Source organism: Lissotriton helveticus, chromosome 9 (assembly GCF_964261635.1).
Source record: "Lissotriton helveticus chromosome 9, aLisHel1.1, whole genome shotgun sequence".
Taxonomy (NCBI): Eukaryota; Metazoa; Chordata; class Amphibia; order Caudata; family Salamandridae; genus Lissotriton; species Lissotriton helveticus.
The window spans coordinates 814,367,505-814,380,669 of NC_136070.1; the positions used below are offsets into that span (position 1 = coordinate 814,367,505).

A 13,165-nucleotide genomic window follows, 5' to 3' on the forward strand; every position below is an offset into this window, starting at 1 on the left:
TACCCAGGGCATAGGTGCATCCAAGGCCTACCAGGGGCTGCAGCATATCTTTTCCCACCCCTGGCTGGCCATCCAAACTGACACAACTGGCTGATCACTCAGCTGGGGCAAGGTTGTGTAATCACCCCTTGCTTAGATATAGTATACCTATATCTAAACCTATATCTGGACACATATACACCTATAAGTCACTCCTATGGCAGGCCTTAAAAATCCTGGAGGCAGAGTGCTTGGTTTTATGTGAGATGGTGCTCTAGCATGAGCTGAGCCTGTCTGCAGCTTTCGGAACCATGTCCTTATAGCTGTTCTGGGATATTGCCATACCAAATACTCTTAAGTACATTATAATCCTCGCGGTTATTGCTAACTTTGGTTTGGCTTTATCAAAACATGTTGTGTAAGGTGTCATACACTTTGGAATACTACCCCCTCGCCAGTTCTGGTGACGGGGGTAGCATTCCACCCTTCTAAAGGGATAAGACATGTGGGTAACAGTAAACGCGGTTAAAACTAACCAAAGCCTCAGCATCACAAAATGGATGCTGCTGCCACAGACACGGGTCTGGCCTCCTGCTGCTGACCGAAACTCCGGCAGGGGAGGCCTGGACAAAAGGTTTCCTGTCACAGGGAGGTGTTACACCACCCCAGACAGGAGATAGTGGATTGAGGCAGGCAGGGCGAGTGAAACTAGACACTGCCTGGGGCGCACAAGGCGTCCCATGCATAGCCCAGTTCAAACCGGTGCTGGGGCACTCCAGCCCAGCTCTGGCACGAAACTGGACAAAGGGAAAGGGGTGTAACCACCCCCTTCCTGGGTCCCACCCATAGGAGGGACCTAGCAGGTAATCCAGCCCCTTGATTTGGAATAAAGGTAGGAGCTGTGTCCATAGACTTTAGATAATCCTGACTGAAACTTTGATACATAACTCTGGACCCTTCGACATTCTACTCGACGTAGAAGACTGAAGAATCTCCCTTGTGGTCAAGGAGTGACCACCCTGTGCAAGCAGGCACCATCAAGCGCCAAACGGTTTGCTTTGTTGCAGCTCCCTCCGAAGCTCGAGCGACAGAGATCGACAAGAACCGGATTCCCAGACATCCAACAGCCCGATCCACAGCCCCAGCAAAGCTGAGACCCGTGGAGGCGACGTGAGACGTGGGACCGGCCATCTTGGAAAGCCTGCGAAGTGCTTCCCGTGCAGCTACCGAGGCACCCATGAAGCTGTGCATTGGGGACTGAGAAGCCCCAGCCCCGAGCAGCTTTTGCACCGAAGGTCACCTCTCCACACTCACCGAGTGCTGCGTGGGGCCCTTTTGCATTTTCCTGCTCGACACGTCTGTCCGGTCACTTGCCCGTTGGCTAGTGGCCTCTGTGACGACGAACTTTCAAATTTACACCGCTGGTCTGGTTGCTCCAGACTGGCCCTTGCTCCCCTGAAAAGGAGCAGCCCATCAGATCTTGCTGATCTGATCCAGAAGCCATCTTCGATTCCTGCGTGGGTTGCATTTGCTAAGGCCTGTTGACTCCAATCCGGAAGCCGACACCGCCGACAGCGAGAGCCTTTGTGGGACAGACCATGCTCAACTCCTGGTCATCGTCGATGCTCCCGGGTCCACGTGGCAGCGGAGACAAGCTTCTCGACAACTACCTGATTGCGCCCGACATCGCCTGGTTCCTTCCTAGTTCCTTCCTGGTCACTGGCTAGTGACCCAGACTCTGTCCCCTCTGCTTTCAGGTACTCTACATCTTCGATCCACCCTTGGATCCGACCGGACTCTTCTCTCCTGGCCGCCTGCAGCATCTTCATCTCCAGGCTCCATAGAACTCCACGACGAAACCCGACACACTTTGGCACCTATGCACCCGCTTCCTGTGGGTGAGGTAACGAGAAAACACCGGTGCTCCTGTAGTGGTTTACACCCCTAGTGTTCTAGTTTTACGTGGCTAAGTTTTAGTCCAGTCGGAAGACTTCCAAAACTGCAACTTTGTAACTTTTACGCACCATTGACTTTGCATTGGTGCACGCGTGCACTTTAGACACTGCACCCGTATCCTGTGGGCCGCCCCAGTCCTAACTACTGTTAGTCCAGGGTAGTCCCAGCAATTCTCAAGGCCCTAGGTCTTACCATTGTTCGTGACGTGGTTCTTATACCATTATTTTAGTATATGGTTTAAGTGGCCACCGGGCCTATCCATAATTGTGCAACTTTTGTATGTTTAACTGTGCTTTTGTTTAAACGCTTGTGCCTCTGTCCTCATAAAGAGTACAGAGGATTATTCTAGTAATAAATACATATATTTTTATAATATATAACTTGTGTGGTGTCCTTTCATTTGGTATTAAAAGGATTGCATATGGTAAAACAGCTGGCTTCACATGCCCTTTTGAGTTAAGCCTAAGACTGCTTAGGTCCATGCTACCCCTAGGATAGCTTTTCTATAAGGTTGACTTACAACCACTCACCATAAGGGTTGTTTGGACTGATACAAGGTGCTCACTAGAATAGTGAACATCATACATCAGGCCAACTTCTCACACCCATGTACCAGGTAACAGTCGCAACTGCCCTTCAGGCACAAGCTAAGGTGGTTACGTTATGCCTGGTTCACTAACTCGTTTTAGGCATTTTAATATTGTCTGCCTCAGCGGTTCACTGCTGTAGCTCAGGACGGGTCGCAAGAGCTAAACAAGACTTTGGCCTATTGGTATCGTAAATGACAATGCCTTTTATTATTGCAGGTTTTTTCAACACAAAAATAAAAGACATTGTCATTTACAATGCCAGTAGCTCAAAATATCGCAATTGCGAGACCTATTCAAATTTTGCAAACATTCGTGACGAGAATTTTCAATTCTATTAAGGACTAGGAGGCGAGGATTATGCTAGTCTCATTTCTTTATTTAGAAATGCCCAGCAGCCATGTAAAAACTACATTACCCAGAAACACTTGGGTCATAACCATAGAGCCTGTACTATAAATAGCCATGTAGACAATCCCACTTCCTCTTTCTTTGGTGAGAAGTTATTCCAGAAGATCAGAAAAAAGTACATGAAAGTCAATGCAAAACAGCAAACCCCAGTCCAGGGCAACGAAGGAAAGTTCAGCACAGCAACGGCCGAAGGAAGAACAGGAAACAATCTTCAAAGAAGAAGGCAGGAACATCCACGCCGCACCGTAGGGACGTCACTTGGGATCAGATCCTGAAAAGAGACACAAAGCCGTAATACACGTCCAGTATACACAGGAACATGTCAAAGAAGGGTGGGTAGAAAAGAAGTCAATGGTAACATTTGAACATGAAGCTATTCATGAACATTCATCAGTAAGAATAATGTACAAACAATGGGTGGGATAATCCTCGCCTCCTAGTCCTTAATAGAATTGAAAATTCTTGTCACGAATGTTTGCAAATTTTGAATTCTATTTCAGGACAGGAGGCTCCGATTATGCTTGTTTAAAGCTCCTCCACCACAACAGAAGCAACATTAGCAATAGGTTTAAAGTAAAAGGTTTTGAAAACAGAATCCGATGACCAGTCAGCAGCCTTCATAATGTCAAACAAGGTGACTCCCAAAGAGAAGGCCTTAGAAGCCATGGCCCCTCGTGCAGAATGAGCCCCAAACACAGACACATCAATGCCAGCTTCCGCCATAAGCCACCGTACCCAACGAGCCAACGTAGCCGGTGTAACGGGGCGAAAGTGCTTCTGCAACGCAATCAATAATTGACCTTGCATATCAGAGCGAAGAAGAGAAGTACTCACCTCATAATCCTTAAGGCATTGGACCACACAAAGGTTAAGACGAGCAGGAAAAGACGGGTAAGAAATGACCTTAGTATTGGTACTGGTGCGTCTCGAGAGACGAAATGTAACACCTTCAGGAGTGAAACTACGTCCAGCTAAAGCTAAAGCTCGGACATCCGATATCCGTTTGCAGGAAAGCAAACACAACAACATAGTCAGTTTGGCCGAAAGTTTTTTCCGAGATAACAGAGAATTGATCGGCCAGGCGTCCAAAAAACGTAAGACAACCGAGACGTCCCACAAAGAAACATATTTGGGACGTGGAGGAGTAGCCAGACGAATACCTTTAAGAACCTTAGCCACTAGGGGATGTTCTCCGACAGGCTTCCCATCCACTGGGAGATGACCCGCAGAAATAGCGGAACGGAAATTGTTGACCGTGCGGTACGCCAAACCAGAAGAGGACAGAGAAGCCAAAAAATTGACCATCAAAGAGACATCAGCTGATGTTGGATCAACTTGCCGTTGAGCACACCAATCACTCCAACGTTTCCATGAGCTTCTGTAACGTTTGTGAGTACCCGGGGCCCAGGAGTTTCTGAGGAATCTGGTAGCGTCCGCAGAAAGGCCTGGGACCGCCCATCGTTCCCCGAAATACGCCACGCCAGAAGGAGAGAGCCTGACTGAACCAGGGGATGCGGATTCTGAAGCGGATCTAACAGGAGATTCCACTTCTGAGGAAGAAGGAACAGCACTGCACAGGCCATTTCCAGGAAAACTGGGAACCACGGCTGAGCCCTCCACAGAGGAGCAATCAGAATCAACTCCGCCCGAAATCATGTCGCATAAGCCAGAACCCTGGGGATCATCATGAATGGGGAAACGCATAACACAGGGACTTCGGCCATGGCTGAAGGAAAGCATCCGTGGCAAGAGCCTCCGGATCCGGCCTCCAACTGAAGAACTGGGGAAGTTGGGTGTTGAGACGGGAGGCAAAGAGATCGATCAGACAAGGGCCCCAAACCCGAATGAGCTGGCGGAACACACGAGGATGGAGTCTCCAGTCGCTGAAGTCCTTCAGATACCTGGAGTTCCAATCCGCCACAAGATTGCGACAACCAGTAAGGTACTCCGCAATAACTGTGATCTTGTGCTGAAGACAATAATGCCAAAACTCCTTGGCAATCTCCGCCAACAAACTTGACCGAGTCCCTCCCAGTTTGTTGATGTACCGCCCTGCCGATACATTGTCCATCCGGAGAAGTATGCAGCAGTGGGACTGAAGAGGCGACAGGCACTTGATCGCGAATGACCCCGCCAGCAATTCCAAACAGTTTATGTGAAGTGAAAGTTCCTGGGGAGACCACCGTCCCCCCGTCGAGATCGGACCGCAGCGGGCCCCCCAGCCCCAATGACTGGCATCTGATTCGATCACAATCTCCGGAGAGGATCCGAAAAGAGCTTGGCCGTTCCAGGCTTCCATATGATCCAGCCACCATCGCATTTCCGACCTCGCCTCCTCCGAAAGAGGAATCTGATCGGAATATCGGAGGCCCCGTTGAAGATGCTGAATCTTCAGACGCTGCAACGCACGGTAGTGCAGTGGAGCTGGGAAGATCGCTTGCAGGGAAGACACTAAGAGACCGACAACTCGTGCTAACGATCTCAATGACACAGTCTGACTCGAGATAACGGAAGTCAATTCCCGTTTGATGTAACGAATCTTCTGATGGGGCAAAAGAAGCTGACAAGTGAGGGAGTTGACCCTGAACACCAAGAAATCTATCACTTGAGTAGGATGTAGCACAGACTTGGGAGCATTCACCAGAAAACCGAGGGACTGAAGAAGGTCGACAGTCCACTCCAGATGGGACATCAGCTTGACAGGACAATCCGCCAGAAGGAGGATGTCGTCCAAATAAATGATCAAGCGAACCCCGCGACTGCGGAGTGACTCCACAACCGGACGCAACAGCTTCGTGAGGCACCAAGGTGCTGACGATAGGCCGAAGGGTAGAACCTGATACTGATACCAAGTCCCCAGCCACTGAAACTGCAGAAAGCGGCGATGGGGATGGAAGATCGGAACCGAGAGGTAAGCGTCTTTGAGGTCCAGACGAACCATCCAATCCCGTTCCCGCAGGAGATCCCTCAACAGATGGATGCCCTCCATCTTGAAGTGACGTTAAACCACTCCCGCATTGAATTCCTTCAGATTGAGAACCAGTCTCGATCCCCCTCCCTTCTTCTCCACCAGGAAGACTGAGCTGGCAAAACCCTGAGGGTGACGCACGGTCGGCACAATCGCCCCCTTCAACACCAGAGACTTGAGTTCCTCTGTGATGAACTCTTGATTTTGCTTTGAGAAACGAAGGGGAAAAGGAGGATGGGACTGACGCAAGGGTTGATAGAACTCGATTTTGTACCCCTGAACTGTCTCCAGCACCCATGCATCGCTGGAGATCAAGCGCCAATTGTCTAGGAAAAGGCGAATCCTGCCCCCCCCAGAACAACACTGCATGCAGGAAGAAGCCTCACCTGAAGTGGCGGAATCCTGATATCCGCCTGAAGCGCCTCCGGAGCGTCCCTTCTTATATTGGCCACGTCCTATTCTGGAAGGGTAGAAATTGGAACGTTGGGCGTAGCCCGAATCCTGCTGGCCTCCTCTATGGGACTGATACCCTCGTTGATTGGGTGGTTGTTGACCACGGCCGGACGAGCGTCCCCTGTATCGTCCGGCCCTGCTGAAAACCGGACGCATGGCCCGTTTCAAAGATGCTTGCGCTTTATCAATGCTGCTAAAAGTACTGACAAATTGAGTGAGCTCCTTCAAAAAAGGTTGCCCGAAAAGGAGGCCCTGAGCCGCAGCCCCTGCCTCTGAAGCCGAAAGCTCTGCCAATTTAGGATCCAACTTGAGTAGAATGGACCGTCGACGCTCACTAGAGAGCGCGCAGTTGGCGTTTCCTAGCTGACAAATCGCCCGCTGCGCCCATTCAATCAACTCATCGGGGTCAACTGTGGATGAGGATTCCTTGGCCATGAAACCTAGATCTAAGATTTTAGTAAGAGGGCCCAGGAGATCCAAGACCTTGTCCTGACAAGCCCGCCAGGACCGATCCAAACCCTTCTTAGGGTCCTTTGCAAATTTTTTCAAATAGGTCACCATGGTTGGGTCGACCTCAGGCGTGTCCGCTAGGTTATCCGCCAAATCAGGCCTAGGACACTCCGAGCGGAGACGCGCACGAACCTCTCTATCAAATGGTTGACGGATATGTTGTTGAACATACTCCGCCACAGCCGGGGAAGGAAGCCACGCAGTGGAATGAGGATGCACAATGTCCGCAGGCTCGAAAGTCAAAACTGGAGGATGACTAGGAGCATCAACAAAATGTTCTTTACATTTTTTCTTCTTAGGCGGCGGAGGAAGAACCTCAGAAGATGACGAGGAGTGCTGGTCATCACTGTCCATGTCAACTGGAAGAGTCTTAGACTTGGAAGAGGATAGGGACTGCGCCAGCCTGCGAAAGTCAGAGGTATGGGGATTATTAGGAGATGAAGTGGATTTCTTCGACTAAGGCACCCAACCCTGTTGCTGCGCATATTGTGTCAAATGGCGCTTAAGGGGCGTGATGGCGCGTACAAGCGCTTTATTCATGGAATGATGAACCCCTTTGTCCAGGGCCGCAACCAGGTCCTGCTCCAGGAACTCTGTCCCATCTTCCTCATAGTCACCTTCCTCCCCATAATAATAGGAATCACTCATGGCACACTGGTAGTGTGTAATCAAAATGCCCACTTGGTGACTAAAATATCCTGAATGCCAGTGGCACAGTCTGAGGGAGTGAAAAAACCTCGCAGCAGGCAAGTCAAGGCAGAAAAAAATGCTCCAAAACTGTTAGAGGGTGGAGGGAGGGCCTGCTACCAACACAAAAATGCACACTCTCGGCAAAGCCTATGCAAATTAGTCAACCGGGACTCTATCCTAAGCTCCGGTGTCAAAGGGGACAGCTGTGAGGCCGTGGGCGTGTGCGTTCTTCAGACGAACTCTCAATGCCGGCGCTGCACTGGAAACAAATTCCAGAAGCGAGAGGAATGCGAGCCGCGCATGCGCGGTGACCGGCGTGCCCCACAGCCCGGGAACAGCTCGCGCAAGACGCGCGCGAGGCAATTCTTCCCCTAACACTCCACTCCACAAGACAAACGGGACACAGGCGGCACGCGCCCTGACCCCGGGAGGTGACACACGCTCCCTGCCGTGAACGCCGTCCGAACTTAAAAGACGCGACGAAGGGCAATAACAGCGCGAGAGAAGCGCACAACAACGCGGCAGACAGCGCGAGCAAAGCGCTAACAAAATCAATGTAATACAACAAGTAAGCAAGTAATAAAGAATGAAAGCACTTAACTGGCTGCGGAGCAGCAAAGAAAGAGGAAGTGGGATTGTCTACATGGCTATTTATAGTACAGACTCTATGGTTATGACCCAAGTGTTTCTGGGTAATTTAGTTTTTACATGGCTGCTGAGCATTTCTAAATAAAGAAATGAGACTAGCATAATCGGAGCCTCCTGTCCTGAAATAGAATTGCATTGCAAATGTTTGTTTCTGGACTCTTGGGGTATTCCTATTTAGAAGGTGTAGGATTGTATGGGGTAGTCTAGTGGTTGGGGTGGAGCTAGGAGGGAGGAGCAGGAACGGGAGGAGCTAGGGGGACAGGAACCAGGCAGTTAGAGCAGGGACATGAAGCAGGTTGGACGCAAGCAATAAAGCTCTGTGATTCACAAGTAATGGTGTTTGTGGTCATTAGTAGCAGGATGCTACAACTGGCGACGAGGGTGGGATGAGCAGACCCCCACAAGCCACAGCACCGTGTGAAACCGCCTTGTCCCCGCAGCGTTGAGAAACGAGCTCCGCTGCTGAATGTGAAGACGGCGCCAAGAAGAAGAAATCGCCGCTACATAGAGCCGCCTCAGAGAGAGGCTGGCAACCAGTGACCCTGTCCCCTCCGGAGGCCCCGAGGGAAAGAGGGAGATGCAGCAACGAGCGTTGGAGCACTCGAAAGGTCAGAACAAATCGCGCCGAAACGCGACATAGCTGAATGCATGCACCCCCAGCACGTACAGAAAGAACAGAGGTCGGGAGCCCACCCCGACTCTGCCTGGCACCCTAGAAGCAGAGGACCAGTGCCTGAGGGAAAGATAGTGCCCCGAGAAGGTCTGGCAGCGAGCGCAGTCGAGCGCGGTGGACCTGGAGCCTCGGTGGCTCCCGACGCCGGAAATCTCACGCCCGATGCGTGAGTCCTGGCTTGTTGTCGCCACGTGGACTCGGCCCCTAGTGCAACAAAGCGGGAGCCCACCCCGACCTCACCTGTGGATACGTGAGGGACCTGGAGAAGCGCTGATGTCCCTGGGACCGACGGCCGTTGAGTCTGCCTGGCGCGGTGAGTGAGCACCGGAATACAAAACAAAATGAATGGAAAGCAATGAGGGCCCAAATCTCGTCGAAAACGAGATCCCCAAGTCGGCGGCCATCTTAGAGACAGGCGATTTCCTCCAATCCCCTGTCAGGAATCTGAGTCGGCCATCTTGAAGTCAGGCCAATAGCACTGACACACATAGAAGAACAACCAAGAGTAAACAAGCATTGGCAAAAGCAATAACAAAGACAATCAAGCACAAGTAAATGCAAGAGCTGCATTAGGACACGCAAAGATAGATGATCAACAGTAAGGAGAACCCCAAATCACCTGCAGTTAGCGGGCCACCCCAATAAAAGCGGGAAGGTGCTGCGCCAAGTGTCATGTGTGGACCAGCTGAGTGGTGGCCATTTCCGAAATCAGGAAATCCAAGCCCAACTCAGTGAAGCCTCCTGAAACAGTCGTGCTAAAGGCGGACAGAATACAGTAGTCACCCAAGAGTGGTGAACCTGCCCGAAATCAAAGGAGACGGCTGGACACGGGATCCTGGCCGAAGAAAGTCAGCAGACAAGACGGGAAACAAAACGAACAATTCTACGACGATAGCAGATAAAACACACCTCCCTCATGGCGGCGGTAAAAGCAACCCACCGGCCCAGTCCTTGCATTGAAGTACCACCCCCAGTGTCACAGACTGACGGTCAGAACTTGGGTCCCGAATGGAACCGGTGGCTGGATTCCCTGGACGATTTTCTTGATGCAATCGATGAACAAAGGGATGGAAAATGTCTGACACTACTCCTCCAGCTAGTCGGTCATGAGGGCCGTCGCCTAATCAGATCATTTCCCAAAAGGGACACAGAGAGCTATGGAAGACTCCAAGTGAAGCTACGTGCCCATTTCCATGCACCGGTGGAAGTGGATCATGCTCGCATCGCTTTCAATACAGCGCGGCAGGAACCAGGAGAACCACTGCCGAGATTCATTACCCGGTTACTAAGTCTGGTACCCTGTTGCCACTTCAACACATTTACTAATGAAGAAGCAGTTCGGCTCCGAATAATCGAAGGCTGTTCAAGCGCAGACACGAAGCGCAAGATTCTTCAGGAGCAATGGTCGCTAAAGAGAATCATCAGAGGGGCCGAGGCTGGAGTGCGAATAAAAGCAAAAGACTTCTCGAAAGACGTGCGTTCAAATGTCTGGAAAGAGGCACCCGTCATGCCTCAGGGAGAGGCCCAGACAAACAAAGCTGAAAAGAGGGAGGGTGAATCAGAGTCAAGAAACCAGAGACAGAGCGTCAGGGAACACTCCAAGTCACCATCACAAAAGACCAGGATGAATCAGGATTGCGAAAGCGGTACTGATGCAACCTCATGGAGCCATTCAACCTCAAGGAGTCAGTCAACAGATGATGATACTGATTCAACCTCACAGAGTTATTCAACCTCAAGGAGTCAGTCAACCGATGATGAGAATGATTATGAAACAGATGAAGTGTCAAGTGGGACAGATCACACCCATGGACAAAATGGCAGATTGCTCAGCAAGAAGGCAAGAAAGACGAACTACGGAAGATGGGACCTATCCCGTCAATGCCAGAAACCAGCACATGAACAACCCCGGCCATCCTCCCGCTATGCACCAAAGTCTACAGATGAGTCCGAGGAAGCATCAAGCGGTGAGACAAATCATCCCAATGGCACGGACGTTAACACAAACAACAAGCGAGAAGAAGAAACCAACCACATGAGGAGTGGCAAGCCACTCCGACACCGGAAAGGGAGGGGCATGTACACTCCAGACAGTTGTGTCAACGAGAAAGCGGAGAAGGGACCATTGATGTTCCGTGAAAAGGGTAAAGACCAAATGCCCCGAGACCAAACTAATGAAGTAAACGATCCCTCCACCGCAACAACACAGAAGACACAAAAAGAGACATACCCAAGGAAATGCTCCGTAGATAGCTCCGACCCCAGGAGCATGTCATCCCAGAATACCAACTCAATAAACGTATCAGTCACGACGCCCTCAAAAGATCGTTCTCGAAGGAAATCGGCAACCGACTCCTCCGAGTCGGAAGACATGTCTGTCCGATCATTCGGGTCAACAAAATCATGGTCCCGACCACGGCCAAGGCATCAATCACCCGGACGCACAACAGAATCAAAGGACAACACGTCATGTCAGTCATCGCCACATCAAGACATGAATAATATGCCGTCACCCCTGATGGGGTCAGAGAGGTTGACTCAAAGAACTGACGGAAGGAAAACAAAGAAATGGGACAATATCTACCAAGTGGTAAAGGATTATCCCGTCACCCCGCGGGGAGGACCGAACACAGTGACAGAGATGAACTGTCACCGAATGAGAGACAAACAGGCACATGACCGGGTGGTCAAGGGTCTCGCCAGCCTCAAACACGAGTGGGAAGGGAAGAAACAAACAGAGGCAACACATGAGTCCAAGAATCGAGACAGGACATCCATATCAGATAATACACTAATATCTGGCATGCCTGGCGGTGAACAGAAGAACAGTGCGGTTCCCAACCTGACAAGACAAAGAGAAACAATTCCACAGGTGGGAGCTCAGAAGAAGACCAGCCCATCGTCTGCTCCCGAAGGAGATCAATCGACAATAGACCAAGGGTCACCAAGGAAGGCAGACAGTCACTGCCGAGCTGAGCCAGTAGCAGTCACACAACAAGAAAGAACCACGATAACTGTGGAACCGAATAATAAGCAGCCCACATGCAATGGGTTGCATTCCCAAAAGTGCATTCCCGCGGCTAAGGACATCGTGGCTAAAACACCGGAAAGACTGATCAAAGTCAGGACCACCCAGGATTCGACACTACTGACGCTTGAAGAACAAGCTGTTCGTCAACCCGTGTGGTGGATTGAAGACTTACAAACAATGTGGAAACTAAGTTCATTTTGTTAAGAAGGGAGGAGATGTAGGATTGTATGGGGTAGTCTAGTGGTTGGGGTGGAGCTAGGAGGGAGGAGCAGGAACGGGAGGAGCTAGGGGGACAGGAACCAGGCAGTTAGAGCAGGGACATGAAGCAGGTTGGACGCAAGCAATAAAGCTCTGTGATTCACAAGTAATGGTGTTTGTGGTCATTAGTAGCAGGATGCTACAGAAGGGTCCAGGGATGTTTGGACAAAGCTGGCTCACGTTTGAGACCGATTATTTAGTTATGACTGAAGCAGTTAATTTCGCAAAGAAAGAGGAAGGACTATGGTTCCTATACAATATATAGGGCTACATTGTATAGGGCTGTAGGGGCTCATGGGAAATGTAGTATTGTTCTTTTGTTACTATGCTGCTGTATTCAGTGGATAAAGAAAGAGAAGTACGATCCGAAGCCTCCGGTCCTGCTGTAAAATAATCGCCCAAACTACTGTCTGGGGTCGCTTGCTTACCCGCTCGCTCAGAGATATTCGTGACATTATCAAGTAGGGTTACGGGTGTGTATTCTTCTGGCTACTGCCTTACGTGAAAAAAGATATTGGAAGTTGGAATCCATAAATGTATGCAAAATGTTGAGGTTAGATATCTTTCGTTTACTTTTTTTATTTAAAAAATATCGATTTCTATTATAATTTCATGGCAGCGGTCGGGTGCTGTCCCTTTTCTACCTTCCTTACTGAAATCTCCCCCTACGTCACATTTCAGAAACACGTCACCGCCTTTCTCAGCGACAAACAGAACGCAATGGCAGACTAATAATTTATGTGGTCTAATATGAGACTTGAGGCGACAACGGCTAATGAAACGGCTGAAACCTGGCAGTTAAATGTTATCCAGAAGATTTTCCATTTTAAGATTACATTATTTTAATATTTTAAACAGTCCGTGGGATCCTTCAAAATTAACAATTTTATCTTGTTAATATTAAACAACAATTAATATTTTTTCCTACACAAATATGAATCACATTATAAACTGTAATTAATTAAAAAACAAATTCGCTGTAATGCAACAATATATATTAT

General features: G+C 49.8%; 1 long non-coding RNA gene across 1 annotated transcript; it reads right to left on the reverse strand.

Moving 5' to 3' along the window:
* Window positions 1–2,880: 2,880 nt before the first annotated feature.
* On the reverse strand, window positions 2,881–12,798 carry LOC144781898 (uncharacterized). The gene is made up of 2 exons (XR_013601082.1): window positions 12,593–12,798; window positions 2,881–3,204 (listed from the first exon to the last, which is right to left on the reverse strand). It is a non-coding gene; the product is annotated as an uncharacterized LOC144781898 (long non-coding RNA).
* Window positions 12,799–13,165: the final 367 nt, after the last annotated feature.